This window comes from Chelonoidis abingdonii, chromosome 11, assembly GCF_003597395.2.
Source record: "Chelonoidis abingdonii isolate Lonesome George chromosome 11, CheloAbing_2.0, whole genome shotgun sequence".
NCBI classification, from domain to species: domain Eukaryota; kingdom Metazoa; phylum Chordata; order Testudines; family Testudinidae; genus Chelonoidis; species Chelonoidis abingdonii.
In genome coordinates, this window is record NC_133779.1 from 26415905 (window position 1) to 26430966 (window position 15062).

Here is a 15062-nt window from a genome sequence, read left to right on the forward strand (position 1 = left end):
ATTTTCCCAACGAGAAAGGGATGGAAAGTTCCTCTTTGTAGGGAGAGGAGGGAAAGAATGATCCAAACCATGCAATCAGTCCTGCAAGGTAGACTAAGGAGACTAGCGGCCAATGTCAGAGACGGGATACTGGGCTAGATGGACCATTGGTCTGACCCACTCTGGCCTTCTTACAGGAAATCGTTGGGGGTGAAAGAATTAATTGTTAATGAGCTCTGCTGCATAAGGTCATCTAGAATAATCGGATAGGCCAGGATGAAGACCCTTTTTGTATCGTTCGATATTATCATAGAAAACGTGGTGACTAGTTATTCTAATTCCTTCCTTTGGAAATGAAATGACTCACTGGGGGGGAAAAAAAGAAACTCAAAACGATATCTGAAGTCATTTTCTACATTATGCAAGCCTTGCCTCAGCAAATCACTAATATCGACAAGACACAAAATCAAACAGCTAGGTGAAGAGAGATCACAAAACAGCCTTCTCCTGGAAAAGCATCAGACACTAACTACAGATAACAGATATGGCCTTTTTCTGAAAGGTCTGTTGTCCTGCAGGGAGAAGAGAGAGGAATCTTCCTTTGAAAACAACTGAAGCTTCAGACCTTTTAAGAAATTCAAGAAACAAAGTCCAACCTCATCTGTTTTTTTCACAAGGTTGAAGAATAGCCTCAACAAACTGGATTGAAACTCCTAAACGTCCTTCTCCACAGAAATCTTTAAGAAAAAGCAAAAATTTACACACTCTGAAGAGAAACCAGAAAAGAAGAGCTAACCCGCAAAGTCACTTCTGGGTCAGAAGCGCCTTCTCCTCAACTCAGGGGGATGACAATGACAGCCCGCTAAACTTCTCATTTGAAGAGGAAATTTAATTGAACCGATTTCAATCCCAAGTTTGATCACCAGAACCGGGGACATTGGGAATAAAACCAGACCCTTGACCAGGGACTCACTTCACTGCCCGCAATGCTCCCTGGCTATGCAAATGAGATTCCCCGGCCAGTCTCTGGCGCTCAAGGGGCCGCCCCTGCTCGTTCCCCAGCTGGGCGGAGATTGGGATGGAGAAGTTGCTCTCCTGACACAGTCCTGCTGATTCCCAGGCTCATGGAAGACAGAGCTGGGCAGGGAAGTCAGCGCACACGCCTTGCAAAGGAATAAGAGCTGGGATCTCAAACAACACACTCCGTTGAGATTCTATATCACAGGTTTCCTGTATGGCATAAGAGCTACTTTTGGGGCAAACACATTCCAGAAAGGCATCTAGTTTTCACTGAATGACATCAGAAGATAGAGAATCCACCACTTTCCTTGGTAGCTTGTTCCTCTGGTGAATCATCCTCTCCATTGAATATTTGTGTCTTATTTGTAATATGAATTTGTCTCTTTTCACCTTCCAGCCACTGGGTCATGTTATGCCTTTCTCTGCTAGATTAAAGAGCCTTTCATACCCAACCTTTTCTCTCCATTAAGGCCCTTCAACACGTCAGTGAAGTCATCTTTCAGTCTTCTTTTGATAAGCTAAACAGGTTGAGCTCGTTCAATAGCTCACTAGAAGGCATTTTTCACCAACTCTCAGAACATTTGTCATCAGAGTCCTGAACTGCAGCTGGATATGGTTCTTGTTCTTCTGCACAGCATAGCTCCTGGAGAAGAGGGATCTGCAAATGTACATTCATATGATACCTTTGTTTAGTTGATGAAAACATAAACTAGACACTTAGAGGATTGGAAGTGATTTCAGCTGATGGACAGCTTTGCTAGGTTTTTATGCATTTGGACAGCAAAATGTTGAGTGTTTACATTCATATTAAGCACTCCCATATAGTGGAGCTCCTGAACATAAAGGAGAATGGAAATGAAAATGTTTTCTTTTTTTAAGAAAGGAAAGAAGGTTATAAGAGAACACTGGGGTTTGAACCAAGCACCACTTGATCAGCACTCAAGTACTCTACCACTGAGCTATACCCCATAAAAACATAACATGGAATCATGATTTCCAAGACTTTGAAAGACAGACCCTGCTTCATCGAGGTCCTTTGCCATTCCCAGAGCACAGGTGGTTTTAAAAATGGGGTTTAATTAAACTTCTTAAATGTGGTAAACACCACAGCTTGCACACCCACCGATATAGCTTCTCCCACTGACGTAGCTGCCACCTCTTAGGGAAGTCGATTAACTACACCCACAGGAAAAACCTCTCCAATGAGCACAAAGCAGTGGTTCTCAAACTGTGAGTCAGGACCCCAAAGTGGGTCATAACCCTGTTTTAATGGGGTCACCAGGGCTGGCATTAGACTTGTTGGGGCCTGGGGCTGAAGCCAAAAGTCTGAGCCCCACCCCCCAGGGCTGAATCCCTCAAGCTCTGATTTTGCCTTCCTCCAATTGGGGCAGGGCTTAGTTTCTCCTGCTCTGCCTAGTGGGGAGGGGCTTGGTCCCTCTTTCCAGGGCTATGTAGTAAGTTTTTTTTTTGGCAGAAGGTGTGTGTAGTGAAAGGAAGTTTGAGAAACCCTGACACAGAGCCTCTGAAAATGTCTAGACTTGGCTCCCTGTGGCAGATCAGACACTGAAAGTACAGCCATGCAGACACCACACACGAGCCTTGCCTAGCAGGCAAGAATCAAACCTCCACAGAAAGACACCCAGGGCTTTTTAACCCATTCCCCTAAGCACTCAGCCACAACCACTTAACAAAGGGGTTTTTCTACACTATGGTTCTGGTCTCACTGAATGGTCATTTCCAATTGCTCAGGTCAGCATGAGGGGAAATGGTGCCCTGGGCAAAGCTTGTACTTTGGCACTTCCCCATTGCCCCTGGATGATCCCCACTCCCCCCTTTCTGCTAGCTACTGCACCAGCAATCCTTGCACCTCCTTCACCCCTAACTCCTGCCCCGCCTTTGCCCTTAACTCCCTGTGTCACCAGCCATTGCCCCTCTCCTGCAGCCCCTTCACATGGTTCCAGTGCTGGGGGCCCCACACTTGTTCTCCCTTTCCCTGGACTTTGGCATCACTAGCCCCTGATTAGTGAGTAGGGTTTAGTGGTTCCCAAAATGTGGGGCAAGACTCCTAGGGGGACACAGAGGAACATTAATGGGGGCACCTCAGGGCCTGAGCCAGCCCCCATGGAGGGAGCATCACTCAGCCCCACTCTGTCCCAGCTCTTCCCCAACCCCACCCTCAGCCTGGGCCTCTGGCTCCTAGCTTGGCCTTGACTCCCTTTCCCCTGTCTGCACCCCTCTCCACAGCAAGCAACAGCCCCACTCCCAGCCTCAGTTCTTGACCGTGGCTTCAGAGGGCCCACAGCTGTGGATAAGAGGGCACAGTGTGAAATGTTTGTGGACCACTGTTTTGGGATGACGTTCTCAATCACTTCTATGCAGTCCAATAAAAGCTATTCCTCACCCACCTACCCCTCCATCAGGACCGACTAGGTATGTTCTGCTGCCCTTCACTCATGCAGGAAGGATAATAACATTTCATTCCACTCAATCCTAAAGTGATTTGTAACACTCAACCAGCCAAAACTGGTCATTTTGGGAAAGTGGCCCCCCTCATGCTGCATAGCTAGGCAGAGTAGGTGTGTCTATGCAATCACGGTCTGTTCCTGAAGTCTTTCTCCCTACTCCTCAATAGATATGAGGGGGGAGCTCATTCAGCCCCTGCTTCCACTTAATATTTTAAAACTCCATATTGTCCCTATCTCTGCTGGCCTTAGATTTCTCCTCCTGTCCTTTTCCCTGTCAGCTCACATGAGGTGGCCAAGTGGTTTAAGTGATGAGCTGTTAAGCTGTTGTGCTCTGCACACAGGGGTTCAAATCCTTTCCTTATCAGATGCATTTAGTTTTCACCCCACATTTATAAAGAACCATTTCCCCCTTTGGTACAATGACAGATTAAACAATGATGCTTCTTGCAAACAAAAACCTTCTCAGAAACTCAGACTGCCCCTTGATTTAAATAAAATGTCTAAATCCCAGATTTCTAAAATAAAAAAAAATTCTCTAGTCCTGTATTTCTTAGTTTTTGTCTCTAAAGGTAACATCCTCCTCATCTCCCCCAAACACCCTGGGACCTGCCCAAATTGTTAAAATACCCTCAACGTGAGCAAGGCCAGAGCAGTGAAGCAGAGCTAGTGTCTAGGCCAAGCTGTTCTGAGGGAGGCAACTCCAACATTTTCTCCCTGCTTCCCTTGGCAAAGTCTGGCTGGGAAAACAAAATTCCCCAAACTGAAAATTTTCTGCTGAAAAATCAATACTAGTCTGTTTGGGGACTTTGGTTTGAAAGTATTATTGTTATTATTCTCTTCTGATTTCTGAACCAGTTCAGTTCAGTCTTTGTCCTCCAGGCGTGTTTCCAGCTGCTGAGTTTTGGAGGAGAGAGGCAAAGTCATGATGTCTCTTCCCCTCTTTCATAGTTTGTTCCAACTTGCTAGGAAGCTCCTTTGCTATGATATGAGTCAAGCAGTGTCCATTGTCTCTGTGCTATCTCGGAGAAGCCTGCATTGTACACGGTTCCTGGGATAGTTCTTGGGAGTGTGGATACCCTCAATGGGACAGCAGTGAGTCTGGCTCCTCCCTTGTCGCACCTGAAAGGCTGGTGGGGGCATTTCCCAACCTCATAACACATCTCAGTAATGCACACAGAGCAAAACTTCATAACTTCCCAACCAATGCTAGCACACACAATCTAACACGATATTAATGTTCAACAGATAAAGACTTTTGAAATGATACCTCACCAGGCAGACTTTGTACAAACCCTGTCATCATTATGTGAGAGTGGTGAATGTGGGGCTTCCAGGTGCCGCTTTGAGCACAGCGTGCCACACCTGGGCTTCCATTGCAATGGAGACGTACCCTTAGAGTTCATCTCTCCTGGGAGAAAGATGGCGCCAGGGCTGACGTGGGTCATCTGACTTGGGCTCCTGGACATAAAGTTGAGGGGCTAAAAACTGTGGTGCAGATATTTGTGTTCACGCTGAAGCCTCGGTTCAGAAACCCTCACCCCTCACAGGGCCTCAGAGGTTGGGCTCAAGTCCATATGTCTGCACTGTAATTTTATAGAGGTTGGGAGGGAGTTTAGCAAGTAGAAATGGTAAAACCACATTGAGGAGACTGGACCACTGACCTATCAGCTCTTAACACCTAAACTTTCAGTAACTCTATTATCAGTGCCTGTGAGTGTAATTTAAACCATAGGTCCACCTAGCTCTGAAGCTTGTCTTCTGACAGTAGCCAATACCAGGTGCCCCAAAAGCCGCTCTCCAAGGCACCACTGGGAGTTGAACCCAGGATCTCCTGTTTACAAAACAGATATTTTAACCAGCTAAGTCATGGTGTTACTTAACACACCATGCCTACCCGCATATGACTCTGTGACAAGCCCCACTGGGCCCTGACAAGCAGTGCTCATGTTTGGCTTCTGTAAAGCAGAGAAGCAGGTGAAATTTTGCTCCCAAGGTGTGTGTGTGATTCTTTGGACAGCTCTACACTACAAAATTAGGTTGGTGTAATTACATTACTTAGGCTGGCAGTGCAGTTCTATCAACCTAATCCCAGTGTAGGTAGCAGCTCAGTTGTTAGAACTTTCTGGAGCTATGACAGGGGAGGGCCCAGCCTCTGTAGCAGGAATGCAGGGCAGGTCAGTTCACTGCAGACATTATGGGATACTGGTGGAGGCCAGTTATGGTGATATAATGACCAGCAGCATTTACGCTGACAATTTGTTGCTTTAAGTTTGGTGCAAAAAGCTCTAGGCCTCTCGTTGAGGTGGTTTAATATTGTCACCAAAACAGGGCAGTTTTGTCACCAGATGTGGCATTGCAGTGTGTACACCAGCCACAAGCTGCCAACCGAGGGAGCGTTGTGTGTTTTTCACACACCTGAGCAATATAAAGATGCTGAAATAACTTTGCACTGCAGACCTGGCCAACGATTCACACACACACACACAACTTGCAAGGAAAGCATCACCTGCTCCTCTGCTTTGCAGAATCCAAACGCTTGTAAAGCTTGTCAGGCTCCGGTGGGGATGGCAGGGAGTCAGGTGTGAGCAGAAACTTCTTTTTAGCCACAGGTAGGTACTATGGCTTAGCTGGCTAAAGCACCTGTTTTGTAAACAGGAGATCCTGAGTTCAACTCCCATTGATTCCTTGTTGGGTAACTCTTGGGGCACCTGGTATCGGCTACTGTCAGAGGACAAAACACAGAGCTATATGGGCTTTTGGTCCAGCCCAGCATGGCAGTTCTTATGGTTTAAATTACACACAAGGCTGGTCTACAGTGGAGGGGAGGATTGATCTAAGATATGCAACGTCAGCTACGTGAATAGCATACCTGAAGTCGAGGTTTCTTAGCTCAAGTTACCTACCATCCTCACGGTGTAGGATCGACGTCCACAGCTCCCCCTGTCGACTCTGCTACCACCGTTCGCGTTGGTGGAGTTCCACAGTCGACAGGAGCACGTTCGGGGATTGATATAGTGCATCTAGATGAGACGTGATATATCGATCCCCAGAAATCAATTGTTACCTGCCGATACAGCCGGTAGTGAAGACGTACCCTCTCAGGCAATAGAGTTACTGATAATAGAGTTACTGAAAGTTTGGGTGCTAAAAGCTGTTAGGTCAGTGTTCCAAGCTCCTTGAAGATGACCCCATCCCTTTGGGACAGGGGCAGTTCTGGATTGTCACGTCAAATGGCTCTTTGTGACTGCCAGAATCTGTGAGCAGCTCATTTAGTTTCCATCGAGGATTGAGTCCTCCTTCATACACCGTGTGTGAGAATGAAAATCCTAAACCATCCTATGAAATAATGAATTCAGCAGGACGTGTCATTGCCCCTGTCTCAAAGCAGACAGACCAATGGAGAAATGCCACTGAGTCCACGGTAATATTCCACTGCCATTTTACCATTTTTGCTTGCTAAACTCCCTCCCAACCTTGTGGGGTCTAGCGCCCGGTATTGAGCCTGTGCCGAGATGTCTATGCTGCAATTTTACCACCCCACAGCTCAAGCCCCGGGAGCCTAAGCTGGCTTGGGACAGCCCTGGGTGTTTCATTGCAGTGTGGACATAGCCTCTCATTATGTCTGCACTGCCATTAACACACCCAAGTCACCATTCTCAAACCCTGTGTCAGCTGATGGAGGCTTGTGGGGCTTGCGCTGCAGGGTTATAAAATTACAGTGTAGACACTTGGACTTGAGCCCAGCCTCCGAGACCCCACGAGGGGTGAGGCTCTCCGAGCCTGGGCTCCAGTCTGAGCCCCAGGAATCCAAACCAGATCATCCAGGTCAACCAGGCCACAGGGATTTTATCACAGTATAGATGCACTCTCAGGGCATGTCTACATTGCAACTTAAGCCCAGTGTTAGCAGAAGTCATGTCAGCAGCCCCAACACATAAACATAAACCATAAGGAAAAGACCTACCCCCAAATAAGCTGGGCAGTGTCCTTCTCCCTATGGTCCGTAAGTCCAGCAACCAAAAATCCTTTAACATGAGCCCCCCTCTTTGCACCCCAATCACAGCTGTTGTCCTTAGTCAGTGCAAGCCCAGAGGTGCCTCTGTACAGTTCATCTGCCATCCTGGATGGAAAAGGGGGAAAATAAGAAGGCACTGTACTCATTGTGTTGTCTAGGGACTCACTCATCCCTTCACTGCCACCCTGTCCTAACATTGATCCAACCCCTGAAGTTTAGTATTGGGACCCAGACCCCAGCCCACTTGGCTTTGGAACCCCTGTCCCCTGCCTAGCATGTGCTATTGAATTGAGCGTGAGTCCCTCAATCGGGGTCTGCCAAGCACAGTTGTGCTGCCCTCGATTCACACAACAAGGAAAACAACCCTTTATTTCTCCTGCCCCTATAACATGGAGACTGGGAATCCAACACCAGCCAAAAGTGATCGTTTCAGCAAGCAACCCAACATATTTCCAAATACTGTAAAATCCACATGCAGACTCATACACAAAACCTTGCAAGAAAATCTTCCTGAGGGGGGTCTGCTGATTCTCCTATTGTCGTTTCTGATTTAGGCCAAATGTTTCATCACAGACTTTCAACAACCACAGCAGATGTTCACTGAGACAGAGAGAGAGATGCCAAATAGTGATCTCCAGGGCCTGCAGACATCAAACGATGAGGAATTCTGCACACAGAGAGGACCCTGCTACTGGAAAATGCCTTTGGAAAAGCCCCTTCTCTCGCCAGCTGTGGTCATACAGTGCTCAGTGCTCTGCATTGTGGCCTCAAGAGCCATGGATGCAAGCTGAGTTACGATGACCTTCTCCTTGTCTCAACATTTCTTAGGTGCCTCCTTCCGACATTTGTCAGAAAAAACCACCAGTTTCTTTTGGAAGTATTTGCACTGCAAGGCAGAGGCAGTCTTCTCTGCTTCCTCAAAAGATTGACCAAAAGGTGGGAAGGGCAGACACATTTATTAAGGCACCACTGGGTGCTGCATCCCTAACCTCCACTTTACCTGGCAGGTGCCTTGGCCAGCTTAGCCATGATGCCGTTTTCTGGGATTTTTCTCCCAGCTGCTCCATTTCTCATCACAGACAATCAAAAGAAGGTGACATGGCCTCTGTGTGTGGACATCCCCAGCGAATCCCAAGGACGTGTGGCACAGGCTCTCGTGTTGCAGCAACTGCAGTTGAAGCAACCACCATGCTAATGCCAGTCACAGCAGCCTTTTCATCAGCTTCAGGCATGAGATTTGATTCTTTCCAATGCTTCTCTCCAAAGAAGCCTTTTCCTTAGCAAGCAATTAGTTGGATACCAAGGAAGGTCTCTTCTGTTTCCTAGAAAGGCACAGGAAAATGTGAGCAGAAGAGACAAAAGCCATACAACAAAGCACCACTGGGAGGTGAGCTCAGGATCTCCTGCTTACTAGACAAGTGCTTTAGTCAGCTAAGCCACTGTGCCAGCCTCAAGAAAACATTTACAACAGTTCCATTTGACGGCCCAGGACAACACCTGCAAATTCCAAAGTACAGACATTCCCTATTTCCCTCAAGGCTTGCAGACTTTGCGATGTCTGGCTCTCTGTGCAAAGAAAGCTACAGCTGAGTTGACAGAGGTCTTCTAACTGTGCTTCTCCCACCAGCCACTGTCATCATATAGTGGTTAGTGATCTGTGTTTCAGTCGCAGCAACCTCGGCTCAGTTCTGAGTCATGGTAACCTTTCCTTCAGCTCTAGACTTCTCATTTGCCACTTTCCAAGTGTGGTGGGGTGGCCGCCTCAAACAAGCAGGAAAAAAATTAAGGTAGCATTACAGAGGCAGCGCAGAACCCAGCCAGTCAGGAAAGGGAGTATTGGGAGAGCCATTCAGGAGAAGGCTTGCTGGAGCAGCCCATATATAAAGGGCTGCTCAGCACAGTAAGAGTCAGTCACTCCTTGGAGTTTGAGGAGGGAGGATTGGCTGCCCTGAAGGAAGGAGAAGTGGGGTACCATGATCAGAGTAATGCTGGGCGGGTAAGGGGAGCATGAGTGACCTCCTGGCTGACTACTGCCAGACTGAGGCCCTGATACAAAGGTGGAGGAAGGTGCTAGGTCTGTGGGGAAGTGGTCCAGGGAAACAGATGGCAGGGGTTGGAGGTGCACCCCTTTTGCCTCAGTCGTCACTGACACAGGTGGCTACACCCTGACGCACTGGACTGAGCATGTTCTGGGTAAGGAGACCAGCTGCCCTAGGAGGAGAGACTAGTGGCACAGCCAGGGGGTGTGTCATAAGAGGACATTAATTTTCTGAGACACATGGATTCTAATGACTTGAACAAGTGGCACCAACCCCATGGATGAAGGCGCACTTGACCAGAAGCTAATTGCCAGACGCCAACAGAGCACTTCAGTGTGAGACACCATGGCACACGGATACAACTGCAAGAAGCTCTCTCTGTCTGAACCACACTTAAAGGATTCTGCTGACAGTCTTTTCTTTTGTAAAGAATACAAAACAAACAACGAACATTACTCACAGGAAGAACTGTCACCACCAGGATTTCTTTCTGTCTAGGAAGGCTCGTGCCAGCTCGTCCAAGCCACTTTCTTTTTTTTTTTATTAATGCATTAATCTTGATTGGCCGTATCGGCGGGTCAATCTAATTTTTTTTTTTTATCATGTTTTGTGTTCAGACCGATTATATCGATCCTGACGGAATCCTGCGATTCAGACCTCACCAACTGGCGACGCTAGTATCGATCGACAGACCGTGATCTCCATGCCCTAGAGTGTTAGTAACATTTAGATCTTCGTTCAGCTGCCCTTTCACTAGTGGTTGCGATTATCTAGGATCGATTTCCCCCAGTAGACAAACCAAAAGAGATGCAAAATAGATTCTACCATGGCCTGCACCATCACCTACCAGGGTTCTGACGAGAGCCCTGTATGGAAAAGCTGTTAGAGACTTTTGACTCCAGCCGGCTCATTATAGGTTTACATCTGTGTTGTGCTTCAGCTCGACTGCAATCAGTTTAGATGATTTTTCTGTCTCACATTGACTAGTGTCCTTTCAAACCTTGTCAACCAAAAAAGACTTGTTTCTTTGCAGCAATACAGCTAGCAAACAAGTCTTCCTCCATCCTCAAAACTCCGCTGTGGGAGAGCGAACCATTCACAAAGGACCAGGATGCTGAATCTCCTTCTTATTGCAGTAGGTCTTGAAGGAATATCTACACTTTAAGCTCAAGCGAAGAGTTTATTACACACACTGGTGGAGTGTCCATTCTTTTGGCTCAGAGTCACTTCAATCAATTGAATCACGGATATATAATTTTCATGGCGGGGGAAAGTGATGCGGTAGCAGTTCCACACCAATAGCACACTAGCCAGATGAGTTAACGCGTTACATATGCTTCACTTTTGTCTCAAGCTAGCAATGTTAACATTTAATTATACTTTTAAAATGTTAGTAGTATAAATATATATGGTAAATTTGATTTGAGTCGTTGAAGGAGAACTCTTTGATTGTCTCCACAGGTTATAGTTCTACGGGGTTAAACAAAAACAGTGAAACGTATGGCATAAAGATTGTTTTCTGTGAGCTAAGCAGCTTGTCTTGAGGAGGGGAGGATGCCTATTATATACTGATATGTGTCACTTCTTATCACTCAAGTTGATCTTGGGAAGACGTCTCCTAACAGAGAAAACAAAGAACAATCTGTTTTCAATCTGCAACTCTGAATAAGAAACATTCTAATTTAGCATCCAACACCTGCGCGAATTTTGCTGACGCCGATCTAGCATAATTTCTGTTTACCCCAGTTTCTTTAGCTAATCATATTTGCTAGCCCTTGCCCTTTGACCATACTCTGGACTTTGAGTCTGAAAAGAACTGGCACACCATAGATCAGGTTTATATAAAATGACATGGATTTGACCCTTAACATCCATTAATGCAAAGTTCTTAGTTCAGTTACATTATAGGAATAAACTAGAGTTGAAATCAAGTCTCTGGGTCATTCCACAGCTGGATGTTCATTCAGTCCTGTAGAGCAGCTTCATTTTTAGCAAGTCCTTCCGAATATGAGAACTTGAACGCAAATGGAGAGGATGCATCGCATTATGTCTTTCCATATGTCTTGCTCTTCCTTTCCAGGAACTCTATTCAGCACTTGCAGTAGAAAACCTTAGAGTGTCTGTCCATAGCAGGCCCGCTACCTTGCTGAGTACAGCTATCTGCCCTTCCTCAATGGCATTGTAAGCGCATTGGTCCCTTAATGAACCTCCAGGAGGCTAGGCAGAATGATACCACTTGCTGGCTGGGTCGACAGAGATAGCACACATTTGAACTACGACAGATAGAGAACCAATATTCATAACGCCAACTACGAAACTGTTCAACATCTGAAGATAGCATCATATTTAATAGCAATAAGAACCTTCTCCATACACCCTTACAAGACATTATCTAAGTAGTGGTGCAAAAATGGCTATCACATTGAATTAAATAAGTTACAGATCTATTCGGAAGCAAGAAGGTGACACGAGATAGTGAGATGAGATGAATACTGCCTCCAGTTTTTGTTCTCATTGAAAGTTGTGTATGAATTGAGCATGGGCACAAAAGACCACCAAATTTCTTGAGTCTGATAGAATGCCCTTCAGTGAGACTTGCAGGAGCTCACCTGCTTAGCTATTCAGAAGAAGATGATAAGGTGACCTTCTTTTGAAGTGTTGAAAGCCACCTGAATGAGAAAAATCACTGGTATTAGGGTTTAATCTAGAAGAGAACGCAGAACAAATCCAGTGGCTGGAAGGTGAAAGCAAAAAATTCTTTTACAAATAAGACAAAAAATTATGCATGAAGAGTTACCAGGAATCAAGTACAGAACGTGGTTGTTCTCCATCTCCTGATTCATTCAATGAAGACTCAGAATGCCTTTCTGAACGGTTTGCCCCCCAAGAGTTGTTGTGATATAGAGGAGCCTGATAATGCAGAGGTCAGATATCTTTAATGCTCTTTTATGGCCTAAAGTCGGACTAATTTCTTGAAAAACTGAGGTGTAAAATTGAGCAGAGTTGATTATTCCTTCTCGGTTGCTGCCTAGAACGAACGCTCCTTGAGTGGGGTGATCCACAGGGAGTAGCTCAAACCTCCAAAGTGCTTGGGCAGGGACAGGACATTAGCACAGCAAGGGAGGGGTGTGGCAGTGACACCACAAAGGCCTTTTGCAGGACCTCAAACTATTCGTCAAAGGTGGTGGGGAGGTGGTAACCTCACAGAGAGATGCTGACATCAGCCAGGCAGGACAGGGGAAAGGGGCCAGGGAAACCTCAGAGACCCCTGTGGTTTTGCTTCAGCAAGTCTCCTTCTCCAGGTCTCTCTTTGAGGACTGAGAGAGTATTCGGTTCACGGACGTGAGTGCCAGGAGGAACCTCTTTCGAGTTTTCTCCTTCCCTTTTAGTGATTTTACTAGAAAACAGCCGTCCTTGTTAAGAAGGTAAGAGCCTCCTTGAGATTTGAAACCTGTTCAGTCTGATCTATCTGGTGACAGTTGAATTCTAGGCATGGAAAACGCGAGCTTAAGGAGGCAGAATGGCTGTGTGATCTAAGACAAATCAATTCTCCTTTCTCAGCCTTAGCTTCTTCCTCTTTCAAGTACAGATCGTAATGATCTGCTTCTACCTACCTCACAATGGGTGGAGGATGTGGATCCATTGGAGAGTATCATTAGGAGTAGTAAATAATATGAGGTGTCCTATCACATTTACTGAGAGCAGATTATGACATAATAGAATAGCTGAAATAGTCTATTAGATTTGTATTTTTTTTATTTTGAAATTAAGAGCAGCAACTACTTAGTTCAGACTGAGGCATCTTATCTCATGTTTGTGATCTAAGTGTCTCCTCTTTGCGTGCGATAAGACAATTTAACACACTGTGACAAACAGGAGATGATTTTGTATTGCAACAAAATCTTTTTGCAAAGAACTTGCATCCCACTTGTTTTGATTTCAAGAAACAAACTTGTTTAGTCTGAAGGAGATTTTCTGACAGAAACAGTTTCAATGAAATTTCCCCACCACCTCCATTCCTGGGTTCTATTAAAGCAGAAGTCAGGACTGGTGGCTTCCCTTTCTGGCTCTGCAACCACCTTGCTGTGCAGACCCTTGAGTAGGTCACTTCCCTTCTCTGGACCTCAGGCTCCTCCCCAGCTGTCCAATGGGAACAGGGACAATTCTTGAACTCTGGGCAGTCATAAGCCGGTGTGAGATAAGGGGCATTAAAGCCCTCTGTGAAGGAGAAAACAGAGTTTCATGGTGTTTAGCACCAAGGAATTCTAAAGTTTGCTAAAATGTCTAGTCTATGGAAACAAGAAATGGTCGGGGCCAAACTTTTTAACCACTGTCTTTTTTAAAGCTCATTCAGAGATGGGAGTCCCTGTCTCTTAGATACCCGGGTTTCTTTGCCAGCAGGAGAGAAGAGATTCCTGCCTCTGTTTTTGTGACCTTAACAAACTAGGTGTTGTGCCCCAGTTCTCGTCCGAGATCCCTGAAAAAGAACATCTTCCCATCCATGAACAAGACAGGAGCTATCTTTAAAAGGGGAACAAAGAGACCCCTGGGACTTACAGACTAGCTGGCCTCACTTCCACAGCTGGAGAGATACTGGAATACATTATAAACAATCAGTTTGTCAGCAGCACCTACAGGACACTTTGGTTCTTAGGAGTAGTGAGCATGGATTTGTCAAGAACAAATCATTCCAAACCAATCCCCTTTCCTTCTTCGGCAGGGTTCCGGGCCTAGTGGAGGTGGGTAAACAGCAGATGGGATCTAGCTCGGTGTTATTAAGGCTTTGGACACAGTCCCATAGGATATTCCCACAAGCAAAGGAGGGAAATGTGGTCCAGATGCAATCAGTGTGATGTGGGTGCAGAGCTGGTTGAAAACCCAGACTCCAAGAGCCCTTCTCCACGTGTGGCTGTCCAACGGAGAGGGTGCACCTGTTGGGTCTGACAGGGATCAGTCCAGGGTCTGGTACTATTCAATATTTTCATTACCGCTTTGGAAAATGGAGCAGAGACCATGCTTCTAAAATTTGCAACTGACACCAAGCTCTTTGGAGCACAGGATTGGAATTCAAAACGGCTTTAACAGATTGGAGAATTGGTCTTCTTGAGCCAAACTCCATGGCTGGGCCCCTCTCTCTAGACTGGGATGAAGTGAAAGCCCAGAGCCAAACACTCCTCCTCCTGGGGAGTGCGCTCCTCCCTTGAATGGTCAGATGCTGCTTAGCACTGTCAGAGCAGTTTTGGCGGGGGGATTCTCCTAGCATTTTTCAATAGCAGGAAAGTATGAAATTCCCAGCAATGGAACTCAGGAGTCCTGACTCCTAGTCCCCTGGTCAAGTGATTCCAGCGGAGCAGACTCCCTCTCAAAGGCAGGGGGAGGCGCCATGAGGGCCTGCTTGTAACTGCCAGCTGTGGGAGGGAGTGTGCAGCAGTGGTTAGCGAAGGGGCCTGGAAAGAAGGACTGCTGGGTCCCATCCATCCTTCTGACACTTGGTGTGACCCTGAGCCAGTAGCTTCCCCTCCCCAGGCCTGTTTCTCATCAGTA

The 15062-nt window shown here is 46.4% G+C and overlaps 1 protein-coding gene and 1 long non-coding RNA gene across 2 annotated transcripts in view; both read right to left on the bottom strand.

Annotated features, from left to right (window-relative positions):
- The window catches only part of LOC142047443 (uncharacterized), a 203076-nt gene extending 197746 nt beyond the window's left edge, over positions 1-5330 (bottom strand). The window contains exon 1 of the long non-coding RNA XR_012656710.1: positions 5010-5330. This is a non-coding gene — a long non-coding RNA (uncharacterized LOC142047443). The remainder of the gene's footprint in view (positions 1-5009) is intronic.
- Positions 1-15062, bottom strand: part of LOC116823303 (uncharacterized) — a 703657-nt gene that overhangs the window by 658383 nt on the left and 30212 nt on the right. The gene's annotated exons all lie outside the window — the stretch shown is intronic.